Below are 16,516 nucleotides of genomic sequence, written 5' to 3'. Positions count from 1 at the left end.
AGCGGTGTGTTTGCACGGCGGGGGCACCTCCCACCGGCAGCGACACTTTTGCGTACTTTGAGGGGCCCTGTGCCAGTGACGTCCCCAACGGGTGTTTCCCCCTCACCTGATGAAGGAACCTGCACTTTCATCTGCACCTTCCTCTTTGTCCCCGTGTAAGGTGGTATAGTATGCGGGAAGGGGAACCTCACTTTCAGCAGGATCAGAATCTGGCTGTGTAGCGTGCAAGGGGAATGTAGCGGTCTGGGTCAATGTACCAGCAGAGTTATCTAGCACTGGCTTGGCAATGGGCAGGATGAGGAGGAAACACAGATATAGGCCCAAATAATAAAGTAGGCTAAATGCATTTCAAAATTGGTAACAGGACTAACCAGGTGGCATTGCTTTGTTCAGTGGAGGACAACTGTAATGAGAGGCTGACACAGTGAGTAGGCCCAAATCAGTAAGTAGTCTAAATGCAGTTCAAAATTGGTAACAGTAGTAAACAGGCGGCACTGCTTTGTTCAGTGGAGGAGAACAGCAAGGAGCGGCAGACACCGTTAGTAGGCCCCAACCAAACTAGTAGCCCCACTGCAGTTGTTCCATTTAACAACTATTTAACAAGAGCCTGAAGATAGAAGCTCAGGAAAGGCAACCAGGAGAAGACCTTTGAGCGGCAGACACTGTTAGTAGGCCCCAACCAAGCTAGTGGCCCCACTGCAGTTTTAAAATTCCGATAGGCTGAAAACCTGATAATTGCAGGTCCTTTTTTTTAAGAGGACAGCTGTATTGAGTGGCGCAGCCAGACACTGCTAGTAGGCCTTACACCACAAAGTTGGCTCGATGCAGGTTTAAAAAAAGGTTACATGGGTGTTGTGATTTGGTAATTCAGTACCACAATGGACATAGAAGTCAGAGCACATACAGTGACCTGACAAAACCAAAAAACATAGTACGAGCTCTGAGACGTGGGAACTCTGCTGACCGCAATCCCTAATCCTCTCCAACCACACTAGAGGCAGCCGTGGATTGCGCCTAACGCTCCCTATGCAACTCGGCACAGCCTGAGAAACTAGCTAGCCTGAAGATAGAAAATAAGCCTACCTTGCCTCAGAGAAATACCCCAAAGGAAAAGGCAGCCCCCCACATATAATGACTGTGAGTTAAGATGAAAAGACAAACGTAGAGATGAAATAGATTTAGCAAAGTGAGGCCCGACTTTCTGAACAGAGCGAGGATAGGAAAGGTAACTTTGCGGTCAACACAAAACCATACAAACAACCACGCAAAGGGGGCAAAAAGACCCTCTGTACCGACTAACGGCACGGAGGTACACCCTCTGCGTCCCAGAGCTTCCAGCAGGCAAGAAAAACCAATTAGGCAAGCTGGACAGAAAAAACAGATAACAAAAATAACACAAGCGAAAACTTAGCTATGCAGAGCAGCAGGCCACAGGAACGATCCAGGAGGAAGCAAGTCCAATACTAGAACATTGACTGGAGGCCAGGATCAAAGCACTAAGTGGAGTTAAATAGAGCAGCACCTAACGACTTCACCACATCACCCGAGGAAGGAAACTCAGAAGCCGCAGTACCACTTTCCTCCACCAACGGAAGCTCACAGAGAGAATCAGCCGAAGTACCACTTGTGACCACAGGAGGGAGCTCTGCCACAGAATTCACAACAGTACCCCCCCCTTGAGGAGGGGTCACCGAACCCTCACCAGAGCCCCCAGGACGACCAGGATGAGCCATATGAAAGGCACGAACAAGATCGGGAGCATGGACATCAGAGGCAAAGACCCAGGAATTATCTTCCTGAGCATAACCCTTCCACTTAAGCAGATACTGGAGTTTCCGTCTTGAAACACGAGAATCCAAAATCTTCTCCACAATATACCCCAACTCCCCCTCCACCAAAACCGGGGCAGGAGGATCAACAGATGGAACCATAGGTGCCACGTATCTCCGCAACAATGACCTATGGAATACGTTATGGATGGAAAAAGAATCTGAAAGGGTCAAACGAAAAGACACAGGATTAAGAACCTCAGAAATCCTATACGGACCAATGAAACGAGGTTTAAACTTAGGAGAGGAAACCTTCATAGGAATATGACGAGAAGACAACCAAACCAAATCCCCAACACGAAGTCGGGGACCCACACAGCGTCTGCGATTAGCAAAACGTTGAGCCTTCTCCTGGGACAAGGTCAAATTGTCCACTACATGAGTCCAAATCTGCTGCAACCTGTCCACCACAGTATCCACACCAGGACAGTCCGAAGACTCAACCTGCCCTGAAGAGAAACGAGGATGGAACCCAGAGTTGCAGAAAAACGGCGAAACCAAGGTAGCCGAGCTGGCCCGATTATTAAGGGCGAACTCAGCCAAAGGCAAAAAGGACACCCAGTCATCCTGATCAGCAGAAACTAAGCATCTCAGATATGTTTCCAAGGTCTGATTGGTTCGTTCGGTCTGGCCATTAGTCTGAGGATGGAAAGCCGAGGAAAAAGACAAGTCAATGCCCATCCTTGCACAAAAGGCTCGCCAAAACCTCGAAACAAACTGGGAACCTCTGTCAGAAACGATATTCTCTGGAATGCCATGTAAACGAACCACATGCTGGAAGAACAATGGTACCAAATCAGAGGAGGAAGGTAATTTAGACAAGGGTACCAAATGGACCATCTTAGAGAAGCGATCACAAACTACCCAAATGACTGACATTTTTTGAGAGACGGGAAGATCTGAAATAAAATCCATAGAGATATGTGTCCAAGGCCTCTTCGGGACCGGCAAGGGCAAAAGCAACCCACTGGCACGAGAACAGCAGGGCTTAGCACGAGCACAAATCCCACAGGACTGCACAAAGGAACGCCACCAAAAGGATCTAGCCACCAACTCTCTGGTACCAAAGATTCCAGGATGACCAGCCAACACCGAACAATGAACCTCAGAGATAACTTTATTCGTCCACCTATCAGGGACAAACAGTTTCTCCGCTGGGCAACGATCAGGTTTATTAGCCTGAAATTTTTGCAGCACCCGCCGCAAATCAGGGGAGATGGCAGACACAATTACTCCCTCTTTGAGAATACCCGCCGGCTCAGACAAACCCGGAGAGTCGGGCACAAAACTCCTAGACAGGGGATCCGCCTTCACATTTTTAGAGCCCGGAAGGTACGAAATCACAAAGTCAAAACGGGCGAAAAACAGCGACCAACAAGCCTGTCTAGGATTCAACCGATTGGCAGACTCGAGATAAGTCAAGTTCTTATGATCAGTCAAGACCACCACGCGATGCTTAGCTCCCTCAAGCCAATGACGCCACTCCTCGAATGCCCACTTCATGGCCAGCAACTCTCGATTGCCAACATCATAATTTCGCTCAGCAGGCGAAAACTTCCTGGAAAAGAAGGCGCATGGTTTCATCACCGAGCAATCAGAACTTCTCTGCGACAAAACAGCCCCCGCTCCAATCTCAGAAGCATCAACCTCGACCTGGAACGGAAGCGAAACATCTGGTTGACACAACACAGGGGCAGAAGAAAAACGACGCTTCAACTCTTGAAAAGCTTCCACAGCAGCAGAAGACCAATTGACCACATCAGCACCCTTCTTGGTCAAATCGGTCAATGGTTTAGCAATACTAGAAAAATTGCAGATGAAGCGACGATAAAAATTAGCAAAGCCCAGGAACTTTTGCAGACTTTTCAGAGATGTCGGCTGAGTCCAATCATGGATGGCCTGGACCTTAACAGGGTCCATCTCGATAGTAGAAGGGGAAAAAATGAACCCCAAAAATGAAATCTTCTGAACACCAAAGAGACACTTTGATCCCTTCACAAACAAAGAATTAGCACGCAGGACCGGAAACACAGTTCTGACCTGCTTCACGTGAGACTCCCAATCATCCGAGAAGACCAAAATATCATCCAAGTATACAATCAGGAATTTATCCAGGTACTCTCGGAAGATGTCATGCATAAAGGACTGAAACACTGATGGAGCATTGGCAAGTCCGAATGGCATTACTAGGTACTCAAAATGGCCCTCGGGCGTATTAAATGCAGTTTTCCATTCATCGCCTCGCTTAATACGCACAAGATTATATGCACCACGAAGATCTATCTTGGTGAACCAACTAGCCCCCTTGATCCGAGCAAACAAATCAGATAACAGCGGCAAGGGGTACTGAAATTTAACCGTGATCTTATTTAGAAGGCGGTAATCTATACAAGGTCTCAGCGAACCATCCTTCTTGGCCACAAAAAAGAACCCCGCTCCCAATGGCGACGATGACGGGCGAATATGCCCCTTCTCCAAGGACTCCTTCACGTAACTCCGCATAGCGGCGTGCTCAGGCACAGATAAATTAAACAGTCGACCTTTTGGGAATTTACTACCAGGAATCAAATCAATAGCACAATCACAATCCCTATGCGGAGGTAGGGTATCGGACTTGGGCTCATCAAATACATCCCGGTAATCAGACAAGAACTCTGGGACCTCAGAAGGGGTGGATGACGAAATAGACAGAAATGGGACATCACCATGTACCCCCTGACAACCCCAGCTGGACACAGACATGGATTTCCAATCTAATACTGGATTATGGACTTGTAGCCATGGCAACCCCAACACGACCACATCATGCAGATTATGCAACACCAGAAAGCAAATAACCTCCTGATGTGCAGGAGCCATGCACATGGTCAGCTGGGTCCAATACTGAGGCTTATTCTTGGCCAAAGGCGTAGCATCAATTCCTCTCAATGGAATAGGACACTGCAAGGGCTCCAAGAAAAACCCACAACGCCTAGCATACTCCAAGTCCATCAAATTCAGGGCAGCGCCTGAATCCACAAATGCCATGACAGAATAAGATGACAAAGAGCAGATCAAGGTAACGGACAAAAGAAATTTTGACTGTACCATACCAATGGTGGCAGACCTAGCGAACCGCTTAGTGCGCTTAGGACAATCAGAGACAGCATGAGTGGAATCACCACAGTAGAAACACAGCCCATTCTGACGTCTGTGTTCTTGCCGTTCAACTCTGGTCAAAGTCCTATCGCACTGCATAGGCTCAGGTTTATGCTCAGATAATACCGCCAAATGGTGCACAGATTTACGCTCACGCAAGCGTCGACCGATCTGAATGGCCAAAGACATAGACTCATTCAGACCAGCAGGCATAGGAAATCCCACCATGACATCCTTAAGGGCTTCAGAGAGACCCTTTCTGAAGATAGCTGCGAGCGCACCTTCATTCCACTGAGTGAGCACGGACCACTTTCTAAATTTCTGACAATATACCTCTATCTCATCCTGACCCTGACACAGAGTAAGTAAATTTTTCTCTGCCTGATCCACCGAATTAGGCTCATCGTACAGCAATCCGAGCGCCAGGAAAAACACATCAATATTACATAATGCAGGATCTCCTGGCGCAAGAGAAAATGCCCAGTCCTGAGGGTCGCCACGTAAAAAAAGGAAATAATGATCCTAACTTGTTGAACTGGGTCACCAGAGGAGCGAGGTTTCAAAGCCAGGAATAGTTTACAATTATTTTTGAAACTCAGAAATTTAGTTCTATCTCCAAAAAACAAATCAGGAATAGGAATTCTTGGTTCTAACATAGAATTCTGAACCACAAAGTATTGAATATTTTGTACTCTTGCCATGAGCTGATCCACACATGAAGACAGACCTTTAATGTCCATCGCTACACCTGTGTCCTGAACCACCCAAATGTCTAGGGGAAAAGAAAGGCAAAACACAGTGCAGAGAAAAAAAAATGGTCTCAGAACTTCTTTTTTCCCTCTATTGAGAATCATTAGTACTTTTGGTCTCCAGTACTGTTGTGATTTGGTAATTCAGTACCACAATGGACATAGAAGTCAGAGCACATACAGTGACCTGACAAAACCAAAAAACATAGAACGAGCTCTGAGACGTGGGAACTCTGCTGACCGCAATCCCTAATCCTCTCCAACCACACTAGAGGCAGCCGTGGATTGCGCCTAACGCTCCCTATGCAACTCGGCACAGCCTGAGAAACTAGCTAGCCTGAAGATAGAAAATAAGCCTACCTTGCCTCAGAGAAATACCCCAAAGGAAAAGGCAGCCCCCCACATATAATGACTGTAAGTTAAGATGAAAAGACAAAGGTAGAGATGAAATAGATTTAGCAAAGTGAGGCCCGACTTTCTGAACAGAGCGAGGATAGGAAAGGTAACTTTGCGGTCAACACAAAACCCTACAAACAACCACGCAAAGGGGGCAAAAAGACCCTCCGTATCGACTAACGGCACGGAGGTACACCCTCTGCGTCCCAGAGCTTCCAGCAGGCAAGAAAAACCAATTAAGCAAGCTGGACAGAAAAAAACAGATAACAAAAATAACACAAGCGAAAACTTAGCTATGCAGAGCAGCAGGCCACAGGAACGATCCAGGAGGAAGCAAGTCCAATACTAGAACATTGACTGGAGGCCAGGATCAAAGCACTAGGTGGAGTTAAATAGAGCAGCACCTAACAACTTCACCACATCACCTGAGGAAGGAAACTCAGAAGCCGCAGTACCACTTTCCTCCACCAACGGAAGCTCATAGAGAGAATCAGCCGAAGTACCACTTGTGACCACAGGAGGGAGCTCTGCCACAAAATTCACAACACATGGGTACACGGTCAGCATTGGTGTGGTCAGTGGAGGACAATTGGAAGGAGGGACCGCATACAGACTTAGTAGGCCTAAAATAAAAAAAAGGTGGCTCTATGCACTTTTAAATAGCATCCAGGGGTACACAGGCAGCATTGATGTGGTCAGTGGAGGACTATTGGAAGGAGGGACCGCAGACAGACTTAGTAGGCCTAAAATAAAAAAGGTGGCTCTATGCACTTTTAAAAAGCATCGAGGGGTACACAGGCAGCATTGGTGTGGTCAGTGGAGGACTATTGGAAGGAGGGACCGCAGACAGACTTAGTAGGCCTAAAATAAAAAAAAGGTCTGACACAGTTAGCACTCCAAAAGAATACATAGATGTTAATGTCTCGCAAAAAAAACAAACTCAAAAAAAAAAGAGTGGCATACTTAGGTACAGGGGTGGGCTCCTCTGCTGACTTTCAGACATTGTTATTTGGCGCAAAGTATTTACTGGTGTAAATGTAGGACAGGGCCACTGAATATTTTAAGTAGCATCATACATGTCAACAAATTGGTATTGTCAGTGCCAGGCATTGAAGGATTTCACTGCATAGACTAAACAGCGGTGGAGCAGTGACAGATAATTTTGCAAGTGGTAGCTTGGGGGTTGGGGGGCACTCTCTCGTGCCCGGCGGTACTGGCCAAAGGCCCCTCATATTACAACGGTGTGTCTGACGTTGGGTGCGCGCCACCACCGCCAGAGACACTTCATTGTACTATGAGGGACCCAGTTCCAGTGCCGTCGACCAAAAGTGGGCACACCCACCTTTTCAGAAAAAAAGGTACTCTCACTGGTGTTTTCACCAAGTGGTGAGACCACGGCCCCGTGGGGGGAGTCAGCCCATTTAGGGAGGTGTAAACTTGTGGTATGTTGGAAATACAGCAGCTGCAAATGGCGAAATTGGAACACTCAGTAAGACCAGTCCAAAAGCAAGACCTTTTTAAAGGAAAGCTAGGTGTAAGCCGGGAAAGGTGGGGCAAAATAATTAGAAATCCATGAGTGGTTCATTTTAATGAAGGTTAGATCATCAACATTTTGGGTAGCCAGACGAGTCCTTTTTTCGGTCAGTATTGAACCAGCAGCACTGAATACTCTTTCTGATAGCACACTAGCTGCTGGGCAAGCGAGCTCCTGCAATGCATATTCGGACAATTCAGGTCAGGTGTCTATTTTAGATGCCCAGTAATCAAATGGGAATGACGGGTGAGGGAGAACATCGATAGGGGAGGAAAAATAGTTAGTAACCATACTGGACAAATGTTGTCTCCTGTAACTTTGAATTGATGCTGCAGTTCCTGTCCTGTCTGCTGTCATTGCGAAATCACTCCACAACCTGGTCAGAAAACCCCTCTGTCCAACGCCACTTCTGATTTGTGCACCTCTAACACCTCTGCCCTGTTGACTTCTGCAGCTCGTGTGAGAACCATCACCGGCGCTGTGTGCTGGGAATGCCTGAATCAAACGGTCAACAAGAGTTGCTTGTTTGGTTGCCAATATTTGTTCAAGGTTCTCATGTGGCATGATGTTTTGCAGTTTCCCCTCATAGCGTGGATCTAGGAGGCAGGCCAACCAGTAATCATCATCGGTCATCATTTTTATAATGCGGGGGTCGGTCCCTTTTTAGGATACGAAAGGCATAATCTGCCATGTGGGCCAATGTTCCAGTTGTGCTGGGTTGAGGAGCACTTTCGGGCAAATCAACGTCACTTGCCTCCCTCAAAAACCCTGAACCTGGCCTTGCAATGCCACCAGTTTCTATTGCCCCTGAGAAGCTTCCTCATCCAAAAAAAACTCATCCCCATCATCCTCCTCGTTCTCCTCCTCCTCCTCTTGACCCGCCACCTCGTCCAGTAGACTTCCCTGACCAGACATTGGCTGACTGTCATCATGGCTTCCCTCGTCCTCGGCTGCAGACGCCTGCTCCTTTATGTGCGTCAAACTTTGCATCAGCAGACGCATTAGGGGGATGCTCATGCTTATTATGGCGTTGTCTGCACTAACCAGCCGTGTGCATTCCTCAAAACAATGAAGGACTTGACAGAGGTTTTGTAGCTTCGACCACTGCACACCTGACAACTCCATGTCTGCCATCCAACTGCCTGCCCGTGTATGTGTATCCTCCCACAAATACATAACAGCACGCCTCTGTTCGCACAGTCTCTGAAGCATGTGCAGGGTGGAGTTCCACCTTGTTGCAACGTCGACGATTAGGCGATGCTGGGGAAGGTTCAAAGATCGCTGATGGTTCTGCATACGGCTGGAGTGTACGGGCAAACGGCGGATGTGCGAACAAAGTCTGCGCACCTTCAGGAGCAGGTCGGGTAACCCCGGATAACTTTTCAGGAAGCACTGCACCACCAGGTTTAAGGTGTGAGCCAGGCAAGGAATGGGTTTCAGTTGTGAAAGGGCTATGGCAGCCATAAAATTCCTTCCGTTATCACTCACAACCTTGCCTGCCTCAAGATGTACACTGCCCAGCCATGACTGAGTTTCTTGCTGCAAGAACTCGGACAGAACTTCCGCGGTGTGTCTGTTGTCGCCCAAACACTTCATTGCCAATACAGCCTGCTGACGCTTGCCACTAGCTGTTCAATAATGGGACACCTCATGTGCAACAGTGGCAGCTGCGGATGGAGTGGTCGTGCGACTGCAGTCTGTGAATGAGCTGGTGTCTTCTGCTGGAGGACGAGGAGGAGGGGGGCGAACGCCTACAGCCAACTGTTTCCTAGACCGTGGGCTAGGCAGAACTGTCCCAATATTGCTGTCCCCTGTGGACCCGGCATCCACCACATTAACCCAGTGTGCAGTGATGGACACATAACGCCCCTGGCCATGCCTACTGGTCCATGCATCTGTTGTCAGGTGCACCTTTCTACTCACAGATTGCCTGAGTGCATGGACAATGCGGTCTTTTATGTGCTGGTGGAGGGCTGGGATGGCTTTTCTCGAAAAGAAGTGTCGACTGGGTAGCTCGTAGCGTGGTACAGCATAGTCCATCAGGGCTTTGAAAGCTTCGCTTTCAACTAACCGGTAGGACATCATCTCTAACGAGATTAGTCTAGCAATGTGGGCGTTTAAACCCTGTGTACGTGGATGAGAGGATGAGTACTTCCTTTTCCTAACGAGAGTCTCTTGTAGGGTGAGCTGGACTGGAGAGCTGCATATGGTGGTACTAGCGGGGGTGCCGGTGGACATGGCAGACTGAGAGAGGGTTGGTGATGGTATTCTTGCTGTTGGCCTACATACAGTGTTTCCTACCAAGAACCTGGTGATTCCCTGACTGCTTTGGCCTTGAAACAAAACCTCCACATTTGTTGCAGGTGGTGTTGTAAACGTGGGGCTTAGGCCGGCTTCACACTCAGCGTATGAAAATACGGTCCGTATATTACAGCCGTAATACGCTGAAAAGTCCGAAAATAGTGGTCCGTAGCTCCTCCGTAGGCAGGGTGTTTCAGCGTTTTTTGCGCATGGCATCCTCCGTATGTAATCCGTATGTCATCCGTACTGCGTGTTTTTATCGCAGGCTTGCAAAACCGACATACGGATATACAAGGGATCCATGTGTTAAAAAAAAAAACATATATACTGTCTATATATATATATATATATATATATATATATATGTCAGTAGACACATATATGTATATATATTAATATTTCATCCAGCGCGATATAGCAGAAAGCCGGTAATTCAATTGCCGGCTTTTGCTTTCTCCTTCCTAAACCCGACATGATATGAGACCTGGTTTACATACAGTAAACCATCTCATATCACCATTTTTTTGCATATTCCACACTACTAATGTCAGTAGTGTGTCTATGCAAAATTTGGCAGTTCTAGCTAGTAATTTAAGGGGTTAAATGGCGAAAAAAATTGTCGTTGGCTCCCGCACAATTTTCTCCGCCAGAGTAGTAAAGCCAGTGACTGAGGGCAGATATTAATAGCCTGGAGAGGGTCCACGGTTATTGGCCCCCTCCTGGCTAAAAACACCTGCCCCCAGCCACCCCAGAAAAGGCACACCTGGAAGATGCGCCTATTCTGGCACTTGGCCACTCTCTTCCCATTCCCGTGTAGCGGTGGGATATGGGGTAATGAAGGGTTAATGCCACCTTGCTATTGTAAGGTGACATTAAGCCAGATTAATAATGGAGAGGCGTCAATTATGACACCTATCCATTATTAATCCAATACTAGTAAAGGGTTAAAAAAAATACACAAACACAATATTAAACATTATTTTAATGAAATAAAAACAAAGGTTGTTTTAATATTTTATTGAACGCCCAATCCAATCACTGAAGACCCTCGTTCTGTAACAAAAAAAACATAATAAACCAACAATATCTTTACCTTCCGCAGATCTGTAAAGTCCAACGATGTAAATCCATCTGAAGGGGTTAAAATATTTTGCAGCCACGAGCTTTGCTAATGCAATGTTGCTCATGTCTGCAAAACCCCGGAGAATGTAGGTAAAGTAGGTCATTGACCTATATTTACCTGCATTTGCGGTGAGGCGCCCTCTGCTGGCTGTTCCTAGATCGTGGGAACTTTCCTAGAAAGCTCCCTTGCTCGATACATAAGAGGGCAGTTGGTTTGCACAGCGGCGTACAAACAGCAATGCAGCTATCAGGGAGCATTATAAGGCAGCCCAATGAGCTACAGCGCTGAGGGAAAAAAAAATGTAGCTTCCACTGTCCCTGCTAAGAAAAGGTGGTGTTGGACAGTGGAAATCGCTACAGCACAAGCAGTTTGGGGGTTAATGTACCCTGCCTAACGCTATCCCTGCTTCTGACAAAGCGGCAGCAACCTCTCCCTATGCTCAGATCAGCAGCAGTAAGATGGCGGTCGGCGTGCACGCCCCTTTATAGCCCCTGTGACGCCGCAGAAAGCAAGCCAATCACTGCCATGCCCTTCTCTAAGATGGTGGGGACCGAGAACCATGTCATCACGCTGCCCACACTCTGCGTCCTCCTTCATTGGCTGAGAAATGGCGCTGAACGCGTCATATGAAACGCGACTTTGGCGCGAAGGTCGTGTACCGCATGGCCGACCCCACACAGGGATCGGGTCGGGTTTCATGAAACCCGACTTTGCAAAAAGTCGGCGACTTATGAAAATGACCCATCCGTTTCGCTCAACCCTACTTAGTACCCTTCTTTTTATGTAATTTCTTGTTTTTAAGATTTATTAATAAAAGCAATATTTTATACATAAGTACTACTTGGGGATCAATTCTTACTAATCAAGTCACTTCTACTAATTAAGTAAAAAGGGCAGCACACTGCAGCGCCAAAACATGCAAACTTGAAAACACGAAATTTAAACTGCATTACTGCACTAGAAATATGAAAAATGAGAGCTTTTAGCGCATAAAAATGGCCATATTTATGTGTACCTCGTAGCCACTTTACGGCATCTCTCTTATACGAGGTCCTACGCTTGACCTACCTCATTGAGAATAAACGTCTCCATCTGAACGGGTACATGTGAAACCTCTTCTTGGACTCAAATTCTCACTCTGTGTGGAGGGGTATTAGACCTACTATAATTAAAACACCTGTGGCTAGGAGGCGGGAGTGCACGATCAGAAGGCTAGAGAATACATTTCAAAAACCTGACCTGCACATCCAAACATAGACTGAGTGTGAACAGGTGCTGAACCCAGAGTCGCCAACTCGTATATAGTTAAGTAAAAAGGGCAGCACACTGCAGCGCCAAAACATGCAAACTTGAAAACACGAAATTTAAACTGCATTACTGCACTAGAAATATGAAAAATGAGAGCTTTTAGCGCATAAAAATGGCCATATTTATGTGTACCTCGTAGCCACTTTACGGCATCTCTCTTATACGAGGTCCTACGCTTGACCTACCTCATTGAGAATAAACGTCTCCATCTGAACGGGTACATGTGAAACCTCTTCTTGGACTCAAATTCTCACTCTGTGTGGAGGGGTATTAGACCTACTATAATTAAAACACCTGTGGCTAGGAGGCGGGAGTGCACGATCAGAAGGCTAGAGAATACATTTCAAAAACCTGACATGCACATCCAAACATAGACTGAGTGTGAACAGGTGCTGAACCCAGAGTCGCCAACTCGTATATAGTTAAGTAAAAAGGGCAGCACACTGCAGCGCCAAAACATGCAAACTTGAAAACACGAAATTTAAACTGCATTACTGCACTAGAAATATGAAAAATGAGAGCTTTTAGCGCATAAAAATGGCCATATTTATGTGTACCTCGTAGCCACTTTACGGCATCTCTCTTATACGAGGTCCTACGCTTGACCTACCTCATTGAGAATAAACGTCTCCATCTGAACGGGTACATGTGAAACCTCTTCTTGGACTCAAATTCTCACTCTGTGTGGAGGGGTATTAGACCTACTATAATTAAAACACCTGTGGCTAGGAGGCGGGAGTGCACGATCAGAAGGCTAGAGAATACATTTCAAAAACCTGACCTGCACATCCAAACATAGACTGAGTGTGAACAGGTGCTGAACCCAGAGTCGCCAACTCGTATATAGTTAAGTAAAAAGGGCAGCACACTGCAGCGCCAAAACATGCAAACTTGAAAACACGAAATTTAAACTGCATTACTGCACTAGAAATATGAAAAATGAGAGCTTTTAGCGCATAAAAATGGCCATATTTATGTGTACCTCGTAGCCACTTTACGGCATCTCTCTTATACGAGGTCCTACGCTTGACCTACCTCATTGAGAATAAACGTCTCCATCACCGGCTAAATAAGATTAAAATAGATAAATCTCCGGGTCCGGATGGCATACACCCACGAGTACTAAGAGAACTAAGTAATGTAATAGATAAACCATTATTTCTTATTTTTAGTGACTCTATAGCGACAGGGTCTGTTCCGCAGGACTGGCGCATAGCAAATGTGGTGCCAATATTCAAAAAGGGCTCTAAAAGTGAACCTGGAAATTATAGGCCAGTAAGTCTAACCTCTATTGTTGGTAAAATATTTGAAGGGTTTCTGAGGGATGTTATTCTGGATTATCTCAATGAGAATAACTGTTTAACTCCATATCAGCATGGGTTTATGAGAAATCGCTCCTGTCAAACCAATCTAATCAGTTTTTATGAAGAGGTAAGCTATAGACTGGACCACGGTGAGTCATTGGACGTGGTATATCTCGATCTTTCCAAAGCGTTTGATACCGTGCCGCACAAGAGGTTGGTACACAAAATGAGAATGCTTGGTCTGGGGGAAAATGTGTGTAAATGGGTTAGTAACTGGCTTAGTGATAGAAAGCAGAGGGTGGTTATAAATGGTATAGTCTCTAACTGGGTCGCTGTGACCAGTGGGGTACCGCAGGGGTCAGTATTGGGACCTGTTCTCTTCAACATATTCATTAATGATCTGGTAGAAGGTTTACACAGTAAAATATCGATATTTGCAGATGATACAAAACTATGTAAAGCAGTTAATACAAGAGAAGATAGTATTCTGCTACAGATGGATCTGGATAAGTTGGAAACTTGGGCTGAAAGGTGGCAGATGAGGTTTAACAATGATAAATGTAAGGTTATACACATGGGAAGAGGGAATCAATATCACCATTACACACTGAACGGGAAACCACTGGGTAAATCTGACAGGGAGAAGGACTTGGGGATCCTAGTTAATGATAAACTTACCTGGAGCAGCCAGTGCCAGGCAGCAGCTGCCAAGGCAAACAGGATCATGGGGTGCATTAAAAGAGGTCTGGATACACATGATGAGAGCATTATACTGCCTCTGTACAAATCCCTAGTTAGACCGCACATGGAGTACTGTGTCCAGTTTTGGGCACCGGTGCTCAGGAAGGATATAATGGAACTAGAGAGAGTACAAAGGAGGGCAACAAAATTAATAAAGGGGATGGGAGAACTACAATACCCAGATAGATTAGCGAAATTAGGATTATTTAGTCTAGAAAAAAGACGACTGAGGGGCGATCTAATAACCATGTATAAGTATATAAGGGGACAATACAAATATGTCGCTGAGGATCTGTTTATACCAAGGAAGGTGACGGGCACAAGGGGGCATTCTTTGCGTCTGGAGGAGAGAAGGTTTTTCCACCAACATAGAAGAGGATTCTTTACTGTTAGGGCAGTGAGAATCTGGAATTGCTTGCCTGAGGAGGTGGTGATGGCGAACTCAGTCGAGGGGTTCAAGAGAGGCCTGGATGTCTTCCTGGAGCAGAACAATATTGTATCATACAATTATTAGGTTCTGTAGAAGGACGTAGATCTGGGTATTTATTATGATGGAATATAGGCTGAACTGGATGGACAAATGTCTTTTTTCGGCCTTACTAACTATGTTACTATGTTACTATGTTACTATCTGAACGGGTACATGTGAAACCTCTTCTTGGACTCAAATTCTCACTCTGTGTGGAGGGGTATTAGACCTACTATAATTAAAACACCTGTGGCTAGGAGGCGGGAGTGCACGATCAGAAGGCTAGAGAATACATTTCAAAAACCTGACCTGCACATCCAAACATAGACTGAGTGTGAACAGGTGCTGAACCCAGAGTCGCCAACTCGTATATAGTTAAGTAAAAAGGGCAGCACACTGCAGCGCCAAAACATGCAAACTTGAAAACACGAAATTTAAACTGCATTACTGCACTAGAAATATGAAAAATGAGAGCTTTTAGTGCATAAAAATGGCCATATTTATGTGTACCTCGTAGCCACTTTACGGCATCTCTCTTATACGAGGTCCTACGCTTGACCTACCTCATTGAGAATAAACGTCTCCATCTGAACGGGTACATGTGAAACCTCTTCTTGGACTCAAATTCTCACTCTGTGTGGAGGGGTATTAGACCTACTATAATTAAAACACCTGTGGCTAGGAGGCGGGAGTGCACGATCAGAAGGCTAGAGAATACATTTCAAAAACCTGACCTGCACATCCAAACATAGACTGAGTGTCTACTAATTCTACTAATTAAGTGATTAGCCATTGTATTCAGTAGTACATTGCCCGCGATGTGATGGATTAGTGTATATAACTTCGGGCATCTTTTTGTGAATATATATATACTAGCTATTGAACCCGTTCTACGCCCGGGTGGCTAGCATCTATATTGGTATATGGTCTCCATCCTGGTATGTGCTGTTCCATCCTGCGTCCCCATCCTGACATGTGCTGCACCCATTCTGCACCCCCATTCTGACATGTGCTGCTCCCATCCTGCACCCCCATTCTGACATGTGCTGCTCCATCCTGCGTCCCCATCCTGTCATGTGTTGCACCCATCCTGCGCCCCCATTCTGTCATGTGCTGCTTCCATCCTGCACCCCCTTTGTGACATGTGCTGCTCCCATCCTGCGCCCCCATTCTGACATGTCCTACACCCATCCTGCGCCTCCATTCTGACATGTTCTGCACCCATCTTGCGCCCCCATTCTGTCATGTGTTGCACCCATCCTGCGCCCCCATTCTGTCATTTGCTGCTCCCATCCTGTCATGTGCTGCTCCCATCCTGTGCCCCCGTTCTGTCATGTGCTGCTCCCATCCTGTGCCCCCGTTCTTTCATGTGCTGCTCCCATCCTGCGCCCCTGTTCTGTCATGTGCTGCTCCCATCCTGCGCCCGTTCTGTCATGTGCTGCTGCCATCCTGCGCCCCCGTTCTGTCATGTGCTGCTCCCATCCTGCGCCCGTTTTGTCATGTGCTGCTGCCATCGTGCGCCCGTTCTGTCATGTGCTGTTCCCATCCTGCGCCCGTTCTGTCATGTGCTGTTCCCATCCTGCGCCCCCGTTCTGTCATGTGCTGCTCCCATCCTGTGCCCCCG

This window comes from Ranitomeya imitator, chromosome 1, assembly GCF_032444005.1.
Source record: "Ranitomeya imitator isolate aRanImi1 chromosome 1, aRanImi1.pri, whole genome shotgun sequence".
NCBI classification, from domain to species: domain Eukaryota; kingdom Metazoa; phylum Chordata; class Amphibia; order Anura; family Dendrobatidae; genus Ranitomeya; species Ranitomeya imitator.
Note: the sequence above shows the minus strand (reverse complement) of the source record.